The sequence below is a fragment of the Periplaneta americana genome, chromosome 15, assembly GCF_040183065.1.
Source record: "Periplaneta americana isolate PAMFEO1 chromosome 15, P.americana_PAMFEO1_priV1, whole genome shotgun sequence".
NCBI classification, from domain to species: domain Eukaryota; kingdom Metazoa; phylum Arthropoda; class Insecta; order Blattodea; family Blattidae; genus Periplaneta; species Periplaneta americana.
The window spans coordinates 180,501,824-180,513,839 of NC_091131.1; the positions used below are offsets into that span (position 1 = coordinate 180,501,824).

At 35.6% G+C, this 12,016-nt stretch overlaps 1 non-coding gene across 1 annotated transcript; it reads right to left on the minus strand.

Moving 5' to 3' along the window:
- Positions 1 to 9,850: 9,850 nt before the first annotated feature.
- TRNAY-AUA (transfer RNA tyrosine (anticodon AUA)) lies at positions 9,851 to 9,927 on the minus strand. Its single transcript has one exon. It is a non-coding gene; the product is annotated as a tRNA-Tyr (tRNA).
- Between the last annotated feature and the right edge of the window lie 2,089 nt (positions 9,928 to 12,016).

Genomic DNA, 12,016 nt, shown 5'->3' on the forward strand with positions numbered 1-12,016 from the left:
AAAAGTGCGTGGGGTATTCGAGAAATTACATTTAATTATGTGTGCGGCACAATAAAAAGATAGCTTAAGAATACTGGAAAGGAAACTAAACTAAAACTGTATGAATTAATGGCAGTTAAAGTGAAGTTCTGAATTATGGAATTAAGCAAGAATAAGGAAAGAAAAATTGAGGCCGAAGAAATTAGATTTTTAAGAAATGTTGCTGGATATACTCTACTAGACAAGAACAGGAAAAAGAATATCAGGAGAGAACTCAATATCTGCAAATCAACAAAAATAATATACACCAATACAGAAATGCCGGAAGGAATATGGAGGTCAGATACAGGAACACCACATTATGAAATTAACATTAAATTTTAAGGATAAGATATGTTGGCAGACTGAAGAAGAGGTGGGTACAACAATTCTAATTCATGAAATTTGGAACTGGCCATGCAAGGCTTAATCCCTGAAAATGATGATGACGAGTATGATGATAATTAAATTAGTTTCCACACATTCAGCAATATCGCAGAAATTACCTTACCCTTTTTTATTCTTTATCTTATTAGGAACAAAAAAGTTTATTAGGACAATTGTTGTAGAACTGACCTAAGACAAGTTACAGAGAAGAAAAGAGATAAGTGTCTGTTTCTTCATATATCTTGAAATGGCGACTTCGACAGGCTTTCTGCCATAGATTCAGACAAAACACCTCTCACTCATAAGCTGTACATGCTCAGTAGTCATGCTATTCTTTAATTTAAAAATCTTACGGACTAGGATATATGAACATATACCCCTCCACTATACTGGGTGTAAAAAAATACATGCTACAAGCCTCGGTGGTAGGTAGGTGCATACTAAGTGATCATATTTTGTTAATAAACTCATGTCTGGAAACACTTTGTTTACATGCTAGTGTCTCTGAAATGTGGAGGAAAATATAGGCAGTACGGATCACAAAAACTAGGAAAGAAGTACATTAAAAAAGACAATTAAAATTAAAATTGCACCCATGTCCAGAGACCCATGCCCAATAGTCTGGTCCCCTCGCTCACCTGACCTGACACCATTGGATTTCTTTGTACATGGAAACCCTGGTGTACGAGACTCCCATGGAGACACAACAAGATCTTGCGGCACGAATTCAAGTAGCAGCTGGAGATATGCCAAGAATATTTCCAAGAGTTCGACATGACATAACCAGGCAATGCACAAAATGTATCGAAGTTGGTGACAGCCATTTGGAGCATCTTCTGTAGTTGATTAAAATAATGTTTACTTACAGTATTTCAATTGCCTTTTCAACTTCTTTCCTAGTTTTTGTGATCTGTACTGCCTATGTCTTCCTCCATATTTCAGAGATGCTAGCATGTAAACAAAGTGTTTCTGGACATGGGTTTATTTAACAAAACATGATCACATGGTACTCATCTACCTACCACCGAGGCTTGTAACTTTCTTTTTACATCCTGTATATGTTGTTAAAAACTTGCTACACTACATTAATTTAATACAGTTGGTATTAGCATTGTGCATTATAGGCGCTATGTTTGATTCAAGTTTGTCAAGTACAACGAAGTTCGATATTTGCCAATGTAGGAGGAGGCTGTCGTGTTTGTTCCATCTAGTCAAAAAATATTCTCTGTTCTCCCCTCCCACCCATTCATGTTTTAACCGCTTAAGCATTTTAGCACAGATCTTGCGATTAGTTTTTCATATGAACTAAGGCGAAATTTTTAATGTCTTGTTGTCTCTCTCATGTTCAAACATTGCAGACACTAACTGGTACAACTTCCACAAACTGAAGCACTACAAAAGCAGTATGATTGTCGCACGTGATTTGAGAACAATGCTAAACTATGATATGATTCAAATTTTAAATCTTGTTCACATTTTTGTAAATAATTCATAAATAACACCTGAACCACATTACTGCGAATGGGTATCTAGCATTCAAACACTAAAACAAAAATTATATCAACACATTAATTGTTCATATATGATTAATTAAACAGTGACTATATATACACAATTCAGATCTAACAAATATTTAAATATATTAATTTAAAAAAGTCAAATATTCCTAACTTAAATATATTAAGCTCTTCATGAAACTATTCCCTCATTTACCTATCACAGCAGCCATAATATATCTTCAGAAATTTGTCTTGTATTTCTTTAGCTCCACCTTCATGTGATGAATATTCGTCAGCTGCGCACGAGCATTTGGTGTTAATAATTTTTGGAAACGGTGATAGTACTGAGTGAGAGCCAACTGCAGAAGTGAGGAACCAGTCACCAAATTGGGAAATGACGACAGGATCTCTCGATTCAACTCCTCCAAAGATCGTTTCCATCCCGCAGAGAAAGACTGAACAAGTGCCAATGCTTTTTCTGGAAAGAAGATATAAACTTTTAATCTTTCAGAACATTTTGCAAAATATACAGTCATTAGGACTGGCTATGCTTACTAAATTTTGAGCTCTCAAGTTCCAGTCATCACTCATCACGAAAAATGAGAGAATTCAGAAATAGGTGGCATACCTCTTGTTGTATAGGTCTATGCTTTGTGTCACCAAATCCTATCATCGGAATTTCAATTCTCTCATTTTCTGTTAACATTTGAAGGGTACACAGCAATAACGATCAAGGTCCATTTTAGAAAGTTTCGAAAAAAACGAATTTTAAAGTTTTAGTACTTAGTTATATGTGTATTTAATAGAAATTGACGTGGTGGAATGTAAAGAACGATTATTTCTTATTAATTATACAATGCCATTTTGTTCTAAATTTGGATGGCAACAATGGAAAATGCAATATAAACAAACAATGTGTATGTAAACTTCCAAAATAAGAACGATCAAGTTCCAAATACGTATCTTCGAGATATATGGGATACAGCATGCATTATAGTGAAACACCACTTCTACCTCAGACATTTAATTTGCTTTTGATCGTTTTATATATAATTTCAAAATATAATTCTCGTTTTCCTTTCATTGGTCTTGTACTGCAGGACTGCAGAACTGCTTCTTTATTTGAAAGTCATTGAATGTTGCCGTTTTCAAATCTAATAATCCTTGGTGCTACAGCTCATCAAGGGCCCAGACCGACCAGCCAGTTGCTGGCCTCACGTCCACATGCCGAAACACAGGTGGACGATCATCCAATCAGAATAGAGGTACCGTGTGGTTAGCACGATGATCCCCCAGCCATTATAGCTGGCTTTTGTAACCGGATTTCGCTGCCTATCATAGCTCCCCAAGTGCATCATGATACTGGGTGGGCACCGGTCCTAAACACTGGCCGAAATTTCATGAGAAAATTTCTTTCCCCATGAGGACTCAAACCAGCACGCATTCCGTAATGCAAGTCTCAGGCAGAATGTCTGAGACCACGACGTCACAGTGCAGGACTTGAAATATGTCATCATATGAAGCAGTTCTTTCGCATTGTTCTTCTTCTGATTTCTTTTTAGTGGCTTGAAATATAATTAAAATAATGTTAGAAAATAACTATTATAGATTAATCTGGATGTTTAATAGCATTTGAAATTAAAATGCGATAAATAAAATTAAAGATAAAATAATTTTGACAAATAAAATAGAAACTCACTATATAGCTTTCATATCGTCCGCTTGATGATAATCAGGAACACATTTTTAGTACGGTATCTTATTTTACATTGTAGATTGCAATGGACCTCTAGGCGAAAGGGCTTTCTTTTTGCAGTAGCTATTCAGAAATTCTCCCCATCCATAAAGTATTTCTTCTATCTTGTAATCAACTATGAAGAACGGTTCAGGTTTCTTCCTAGGATTAGCAATCTCATGTCACTAGTCAGGAAACTCACATCTTATCTTCTGGTTTATAAATTCTACATTATTATTGCACTCGAGGTACGAATGACCTCTTTTTGGAAATGTTGCCAACAAACAAAATTTCTTCACTATATGCACTAAGAAATGGAAAAATCGAATCACAATAAAATTTGTTATTCTGTCATCAGCAGGATTCACAGAACATATTGAATTCACGCATAGTCACGCAAAATTTAAAAACAGGAATACCGCAACATTAAGCATACTTCATCATGCACTTTGTTCGAAACCGTTTCATCATGTGTACAAAATACAGATTTCCAGTAGAAAGTGTATGGACTTAGCACGAAAAGACTATAGTTGCCTGGAGTAATATGCTTCACTTGTTGAAAGTTTAAGAATTGAAAGATTCTTCCGGTAATCCATAGAAATTGCTTCCTTAATCATAGACTTTCTGGACTTGAAAGGTATCCAAACATTCAGAATATTTTACTTCATACAAAGTATCTCTTTTCCTCTTATGTAGTTCATTTTGAGTCACTGTCGTTTTTGCCTATTCAAATTGTGTACCTGAGTTGCATCTTCATCATTGTTTATTTCTAATTCAAGTTGAGATATATTGGTTCTAAATGTATCGCAAATACATGCGTCACTTCTGAAATACCCAAAACTTATGCTGTACTAATTAAAAACAATCAATTAATATTTCTTGTAGGACCTCATAGTATTTACAATGATGTCCTGTCAGGTGAGCATTCTATGTAGCACAGGAAGCCATTAGATTTCATTCGCTCATTAATCTACTCCTTTCTATAAGTAAAATATTCTGAGAACATCTCAATCCTCAACACTTAAACAAGCGTCTTCTGTAATTTATTTGACTCATGATCTGTATTCCTTTCGATGAGTTAGAAGTACATCAAAAAATTTTTATTTTCTTTGTACTAGCATTCTGCATAGCTATATTCTCTGTTATTTCTGATACCTCCATGTCACTTATGACTTAATTTTAAGACAACATCTGGAACAACTAACACAAGCCTGAAAGAATGCCCATGAAACAAGCTGTAAATAAGACCTTGTTTACTTTAGTGCAAAAAATAATCATTGCATTCTTACTCAACAGTGCAAAAAGTAATGAAATTGTCGTCAGTGGCGCAGCCAACGGGTGGGCTAGGTGGGCCTGGGCCCAAAAAAAATTTGTGAATTTTTAGTTTTTTTTTTTTTACGGAAAACACTCAACATCAAAAATAAACCATGGATCCAGAGCAATAAATAAGATAAGAAGTCAAAAATGCATTCATTGACACCTTATTTTATTTGGTTTATTTAGACCATGTTCTTGCTCTTGCAAATTCATTATCGGAAGAACCTCAGTCTTCAAAAATGGATATTAGTAAATGTTCGTCCCTCATTAAGGCAATGATAGAAAACTTTTCAAAGCTCCGAAACGAAGAAAAATTGTAAAAGAACAGGACAAAATTCCAGCACACCAGCGATGCTGATATAACCTTTGCAGTTGTGAGCATCGTTAAATAAACCATAATTAAATTAAATCAATCACCTCAGTCTCTGGTAAGAGACTATTTCGTTACTGATGATGGTGACGCTACGCTGAAGAGTTCCGTTTCAGAACAACAAGATAAGATTTTGCTGACAGCAAGTTTATATAATATACTGTCATATAATGTCATATCAGAAATGAAAAGCTGGTTTGAAGAAAATTCTGTTTTCTGCGAAGCAGTATCAGTTGGTGATCCAAAGTCTTCTGATTTCATGAACTTCAAGATGCTGCCAGAACTGACTGACTTGTATGGATTTTCAAATTTTGTGTCAAACATAAACAAGGAACTTCTAGAGAAAGTGTTCCCTGTGAATATTAAATCAAAACATGTGTGTGACCTATATTCTAAACTACAGAACATAAACATGGGTTTGGCATTCCAGGAACTACTCCAAGTTTTACAAATTATAAGCCTACTGATCTGTCCCATCACGACTGCATCCGCAGAAAGGAATTTTTCTGCATCACAACGAATAAAAACTTACACCAGGACAACCATGTCAAGCACAAGGCTTTGTAACCTAGCAATTTTATCCATCGAGAGGAAGAAAAGTTGGAATTTGTTGAAGGACCCATCTTCAGTGGTCAACAGATTCGTGCTAGGAAATCTCGACAGCTCCAGATCAACTTATGAAGCGTTTGTATGACTCGCATGATTGTTTATCATAATTTTGCATGTTATTAAATAAGACTTCTGATAATAAGTTTCAAAAGAGTTGACGACAGTGCCACTGTCAGGTACTTTATAAGATCCTGTCTTGTAAACGCAGTACCAATCTAAGATAATAGCTCGACCATTACCTTTCTGATTACACAAGTAGAGCCACAATAATTTTGGTGTCAGAACTGATCATAACAAAACTGATGACCGGTAGAACCAGCCATAACAACATGTTGGAAGTATCTAATATCTATAGTGGCAGTAACAAAATTAAATGATATGCAACAAAGATACTCACTTTCATGATTTTTCAGTTCATCTGCTTGTCCCTTGTCAACCAGCACTTCACCTTCCTTCACAAACAGCAATATTCCACCAAAGTGAGGTGACAAGATTTCTTCCACATATTCTGCACTGCGAGTATTGAACTGTTCATGGAAGCCTTCTGCCTCTTTAGAATTGTCCTGAGTGCGTTCCTTAATGCAAACATCAATATTTTACTTTACATTTGTTTGTTTCTCAACTGTCCAAAGACAGGTCTGAACCTCATTAGTGACATCAATAAAGGTGCGTACACACATAGGGAACATAGTGAAGCGAACTTTCACTGTTTGGACGTAGGAATTTATAACAAACTTGTATATATAATTTATTTTTCACATTAATATCACTTGTTTACTTAATGTGGATGAGACTGGCCACTTCAGTAATACACTTTACCTTATCTAGCACATTATTTGGCATGCAATTTACATCATTATCATTTATTTTAGCACCACACCATTCATGTCACAGAACCTCTCATACTTCTCAGAACTGTGAAGAGAAGGAAGAATGAGTTGTGAAGCTAACTGCAGTTTACATTATACTCTATCTGCAGATGCGTTTACTAACTTCAGTGATAATTTGTTTCTTTCTTGTATCCACTGACCATTCATCAAAGAAAATGATCTTTGAATGTTGGTACTATAACCACATAGAGAGAAATAACAATTCTATCATTTGCAGCAGTTCTAAGTACTGCACCACGGAAATACAACTGCGACAAAAATTTACCGAGATTTCGTGTGAAACCATATTTTTAGAATTTTCTCTTTGTTGTGCAGTAGGAAAAAATTAAATTTTATCACCTAGTCAGTCGAAAGAAACCTAAATCAGGCCACCGAGGTTGATATTGAGAAGAAGTCCATATATGATCCTTGTCTGCCGTATCTTTCTCAAAAGTACAACGTCCCTCTTAAACAATGGTCTGTCATTGGTTTGCTGTTTGGCAGTAGAGGTTCAATCACAAAATTCACATGGAATTATCTTAAGGAACTTCACATTTCTTTTGATTATATAATGTCTATTCTTATAAATATTATCAAGGATTCTCTTCAAATATTACATCATCATCTCTATTTCAATTAATCAACTTATATTTGCCTTCAACAATTAACTTTCTTTTCTCTTTAATGTATTTATTTTATTTTATTGGGTTATTTTACGACGCTGTATCAACATCTAGGTTATTTAGCATCTGAATGATATGAAGGTGATAATGCCAGTGAAATGAGTCCGGGATCCAGCACCGAAAGTTACCCAGTATTTGCTCGTATTGGGTTGAGGGAAAACTCCGGAAAAAACCTCAACCAGGTAACTTGCACTGACCGGGATTCGAACCTGGGCCACCTGGTTTCGCAGCCAGACGCGCTGACCGTTACTCCACAGGTGTGGACTCTTTAATGTATCACATCACATTATTGTACATGTTTATTGTATTCAGGACCCTTGTGGTCACTCAAAATTCTTTGAGCTGATGTCTATAATTTAGAAATTTATTATTATCTTGCACCCATTTGAGTATCATTTGAACACTATCTTACAAATTACTGCATTTTTCCAGATTTCTGTCCGACTTCATTCAAAATCATGGACATCGGTCTTTCCTCCCTACACTATAAAGCCATGGACTGTCCGCGGCCCTTTGTTACAACCCAATGCATTTTCTCAATTCTCTTCATCAGATCATTTTGAAGGGATATGTGTTTACATTCACAAAAATATACAAGTAAGCTCTTGAAGGATGTTTAATTTACATTCAAACAATATAATTTATTGTAAACAATAAATGCATAATATTCTAAATTGTAAAACTTTAATTAATAATATAATTTGTTTATATCTACATTTTATACAGTTATATTACTGAATCATCAATCAATGCAGAGAACTTAAATTGTACAACGAGAGAGTGAACTGGGCATCAGCAGAAATATTTAAATGTTCCTTATTAATGTTGGAATATGTCTTGAAATGTTTGTGAGAGGCCACAGAAACTAGTGAAATGTCATAAGTTGCCTCAAAATTGATGTTTCTATTTCGATAAATAAGATAAATTGATGAAATCAACAAACTGCTGTAATGGAATTGAAAACTGGCAAAGCTATAGGAAGTTTTACAGGTTTTCCCAATTGCAGGATGCTCTATACGCAAGGTCATGGAGATTGTGTCAGTCTTCAGTCTGGGCATTGCACACACATATCTTTGTGGCTACTCCGTGCCAAAGGTGAGTGTAAGCTCACGTCTATCACGTGTGTTGTGGGGGAAAGGCATCATATGACACAGCTTCTCTCTGATGCAGAACTCCATGGTGCTGACCAGTCTGTACAGCTACCACAATGCCCCTGATGTATAGGACGAACCCCAGCCAGAGTGAGGATTTTGATTACTTAAAAATTATCTATAAAAGACCCAAAAAGTTATATTATAATGACTAGAACCCGGAATTTTAGGTGCTAAAAGTTAATATTGTTCCCTATAGTTTAATATAAAAGCCATGCCTCCACTTTATTGAAATGCAATTCTTTCATTCAGTATTTTCCCTTCGGTACTGCTAAAGGTCTCTAATCCTCTTAACCACCACTTACAAACTAGCGCACGATTTACAAGGTCATTGCCATGCCTCCACGTCATTGAAATGCCATTCTTGTCATTCAGTATTTTCCCTTTGGTATCGTTAAAGGTCTTTAATCCTCTCAACCCCACTTACAAATTAGCACACGGTTTACAAGATCCATTGCTCAGTCCTTCTGACTCTGTTGTCTATTATTACATATCGGACTCTTATGAACTAAGCTTAAAACTCTCCTCACGGGCACTAGACCTACTTCTATTCATCTACACTCAGTGACATTCTTAACTTTTAGCACATAAAATTCTGGGCTCTAATAGTGACCTAAAATGCTGAAAAAACAGACCTAAAAACAAACAATCCTATACATAAGTAGTCAAAATACTACCTTAAATTAACTGCTCTTCAGACTGTCTACTATGGTATTCCCATATAAAAGTATAAAAATTTCCCACACGAACACAAATTTTCCCACAACCTACAGTGTGAGCTACAATAAAATAATTAATTAGATCATAATTAAACGTTCAGCTACAATAAAAGAGAAGGGTGGATGTACCAACCACCAAATCTCCTCCACATCTAGCATAGTGTATCCCAATAGCGGAAACTAAAATGGATGCTGGTGACTTCAAAGGTGCTCTAGTTCAATTCTTTTATTTGGAAGCAAAGCGTACAACTTAGCTGAGAACTTCATGTGCTATTTTATTCTCTTCTTCCTTTTGACATGACTATCGAAAAAATCCTTCCAAGTTCTGCATTTGAATGAGGTAGTGTCAGCAGTACTAATTTTGCGAGTTTTCCTATATTGGGAAATTTTACTTCGTCATTGAAGACTAGCCTAAATTACTAAAAAAAAAAATTACACGACTACTATGAAGTAACCAATGTGTGTTATCACCATTTAATTCGAGAAAAATTCGTTCCGGCACCGGGAATCGAACCCGGGACCTCTCAGCTCTATGCGCTGAGTGCTCTTTCCAACTGAGCTATGCCGGGACATGATCCACGCTGCCAGCCGAACTCATCTCGTAATGTTTTACGGCCTTACTACCTGTACTTTAGACAATGTAAGTCATACATGCAGGAGTGCATATTTAAATGACTTTATGGCCATATTCAACATCAGTTTGTGAAAATTGCTAACAGTTAATACATCACATATTCATTATATATGAGGTCTCGCCTACCTCATCCTGACATTGTATACACATGCCCAGGAAAGATTCAACTGTTACATGGGAAAATGCCAAAAAGGGTGACACTACAAAAACATTACATTATAATGTTTTTGAAAGAGGCTTATGCTATCTTTCGAGAGGAACAATTCAGGCTTTTCAAAGTTTTGCAGTTTGAAATTCAAAAATGTCCTCTTATTGAAGGATATACCATGTGATCAATGCAGATGTCATTTACATGAACACTTCATTTTTAAATTGAAAGCACTAAAAATAATTTATTCTGAAGAATTCTGGAAATTTACGCTAAGTAATGTTTCATTAAATTCTGCATGTTGGTAGAACCCTTGCTGGAAGGTCTGGGAAAAAGATTCAGAGGCAGACTGACTTTGTTCTTGAAGGAAGGCTTTGTTGATGAACTTCGAGATATTGTAATTAACTATTTTCCAGAAATGATGTGACATGTCAATCTGAAGAGAATTCAAACCATGGTATTTGAAAATGACAAATTGGATTATAATATTTGTATATTACAGGTGGACTTCTCAGTGTCATTCAGTTGTGAATACCAGGATGAAATACAAAGTGCTTTATGCATAGGTGGAGTTATGGGAGAGGGGGAAATGGGGGGCGGGGCACTGCACCCCCAAACTTGTCTGAACTCTTTTTTTTCCGTTTAACGTTAGAAAGTATTGAATTCAAAAGATCTAAATTTAGATCTTATTTGCTTTTGTTTATGATTAAGTTTCTGTGCTTAAATTGACGAATTAATGTCTTCAGATCGTGTGTCTGCACTATAATTTTATTTTAAATTTCTGAATGTAGGCTATAAGAATTTCTATACGCCTACCTCATTTGAGGAATGTTTCTTTTGTAACTGCCTGTTTTAGAAGTCTGCAGGTGTTCAGACCGCTACTTGGAGATGATGAATAATATATTGCACAACAATGCAGAAAAAAGAAAAGTGATCCCGGTATAATGTTTAAACTTAAATACGAGATTAAATAAAATAATTAGAGTTTACATTTCATATGATATCTTCAGGAAGGTAAGCTTCATATAAGGAAGTTTCTGTTAGCACTGTTACGTAGTTTTATTGATGCATGCTTGTGTTTCTGTATGATAGAGAAAAAGAGGGAGATTGTTTTAAGTTATGCCCTGTTAAACCTATAATATGTAGTAGACCTACAGTTCAAGCTCTATACAACTCGGTCCGAACTATCGCAGATATGGATGTAATACTGTAAGAAACATGTCCTCCCAAAAATACTTTTATTAAATTTTATCATATACCGGTACTGATATATGATCAGAAAGAGAAAAAGGAATTGGCTGGGTCACTGGTTGAGAAGAAACTGCCTACTGAAGCTACGTAAAGATTTTTTTGTCCTACAGAATAACCATTAATAACCAATAATATCCATTAATAACCATTGCCTACTGAAGAATGCACTGGAAGGAATGGTGAACGGGAGAAGAGTTAGGGACAGAACAAGATATGAGATGATAGACGATATTAAGATATGTGGATCATAGGCGGAAGTTAAGAGGAAGGCAGGAAATAGGAAAGATTGGAGAATGCTGGGTTCGCAGTGAAAGACCTGACCATCAGCAGAACACTTATGTATGTATGTATTACGATACTGTACCACCATCAAGCTATAACAGGGGGAGAAAGTAAATGATGTCCCCCATAACCCCATTATATGGGAATTCTGTGGTTTTGCTTTGTCCAGCCAAGGAAATGGTTCTCTCTCCGCCTATGGCTTTATGGTCTAGGAGAAGCATCCTTTTGTTTACAGCTGCTACATTTTTCATGGATAAATGCAAGATGTTTCAAGTATGTTCTAATACTGCACACAAGGATAAAGATATTATATTTGTCATGATCAACTTTGTAACAGAATATTT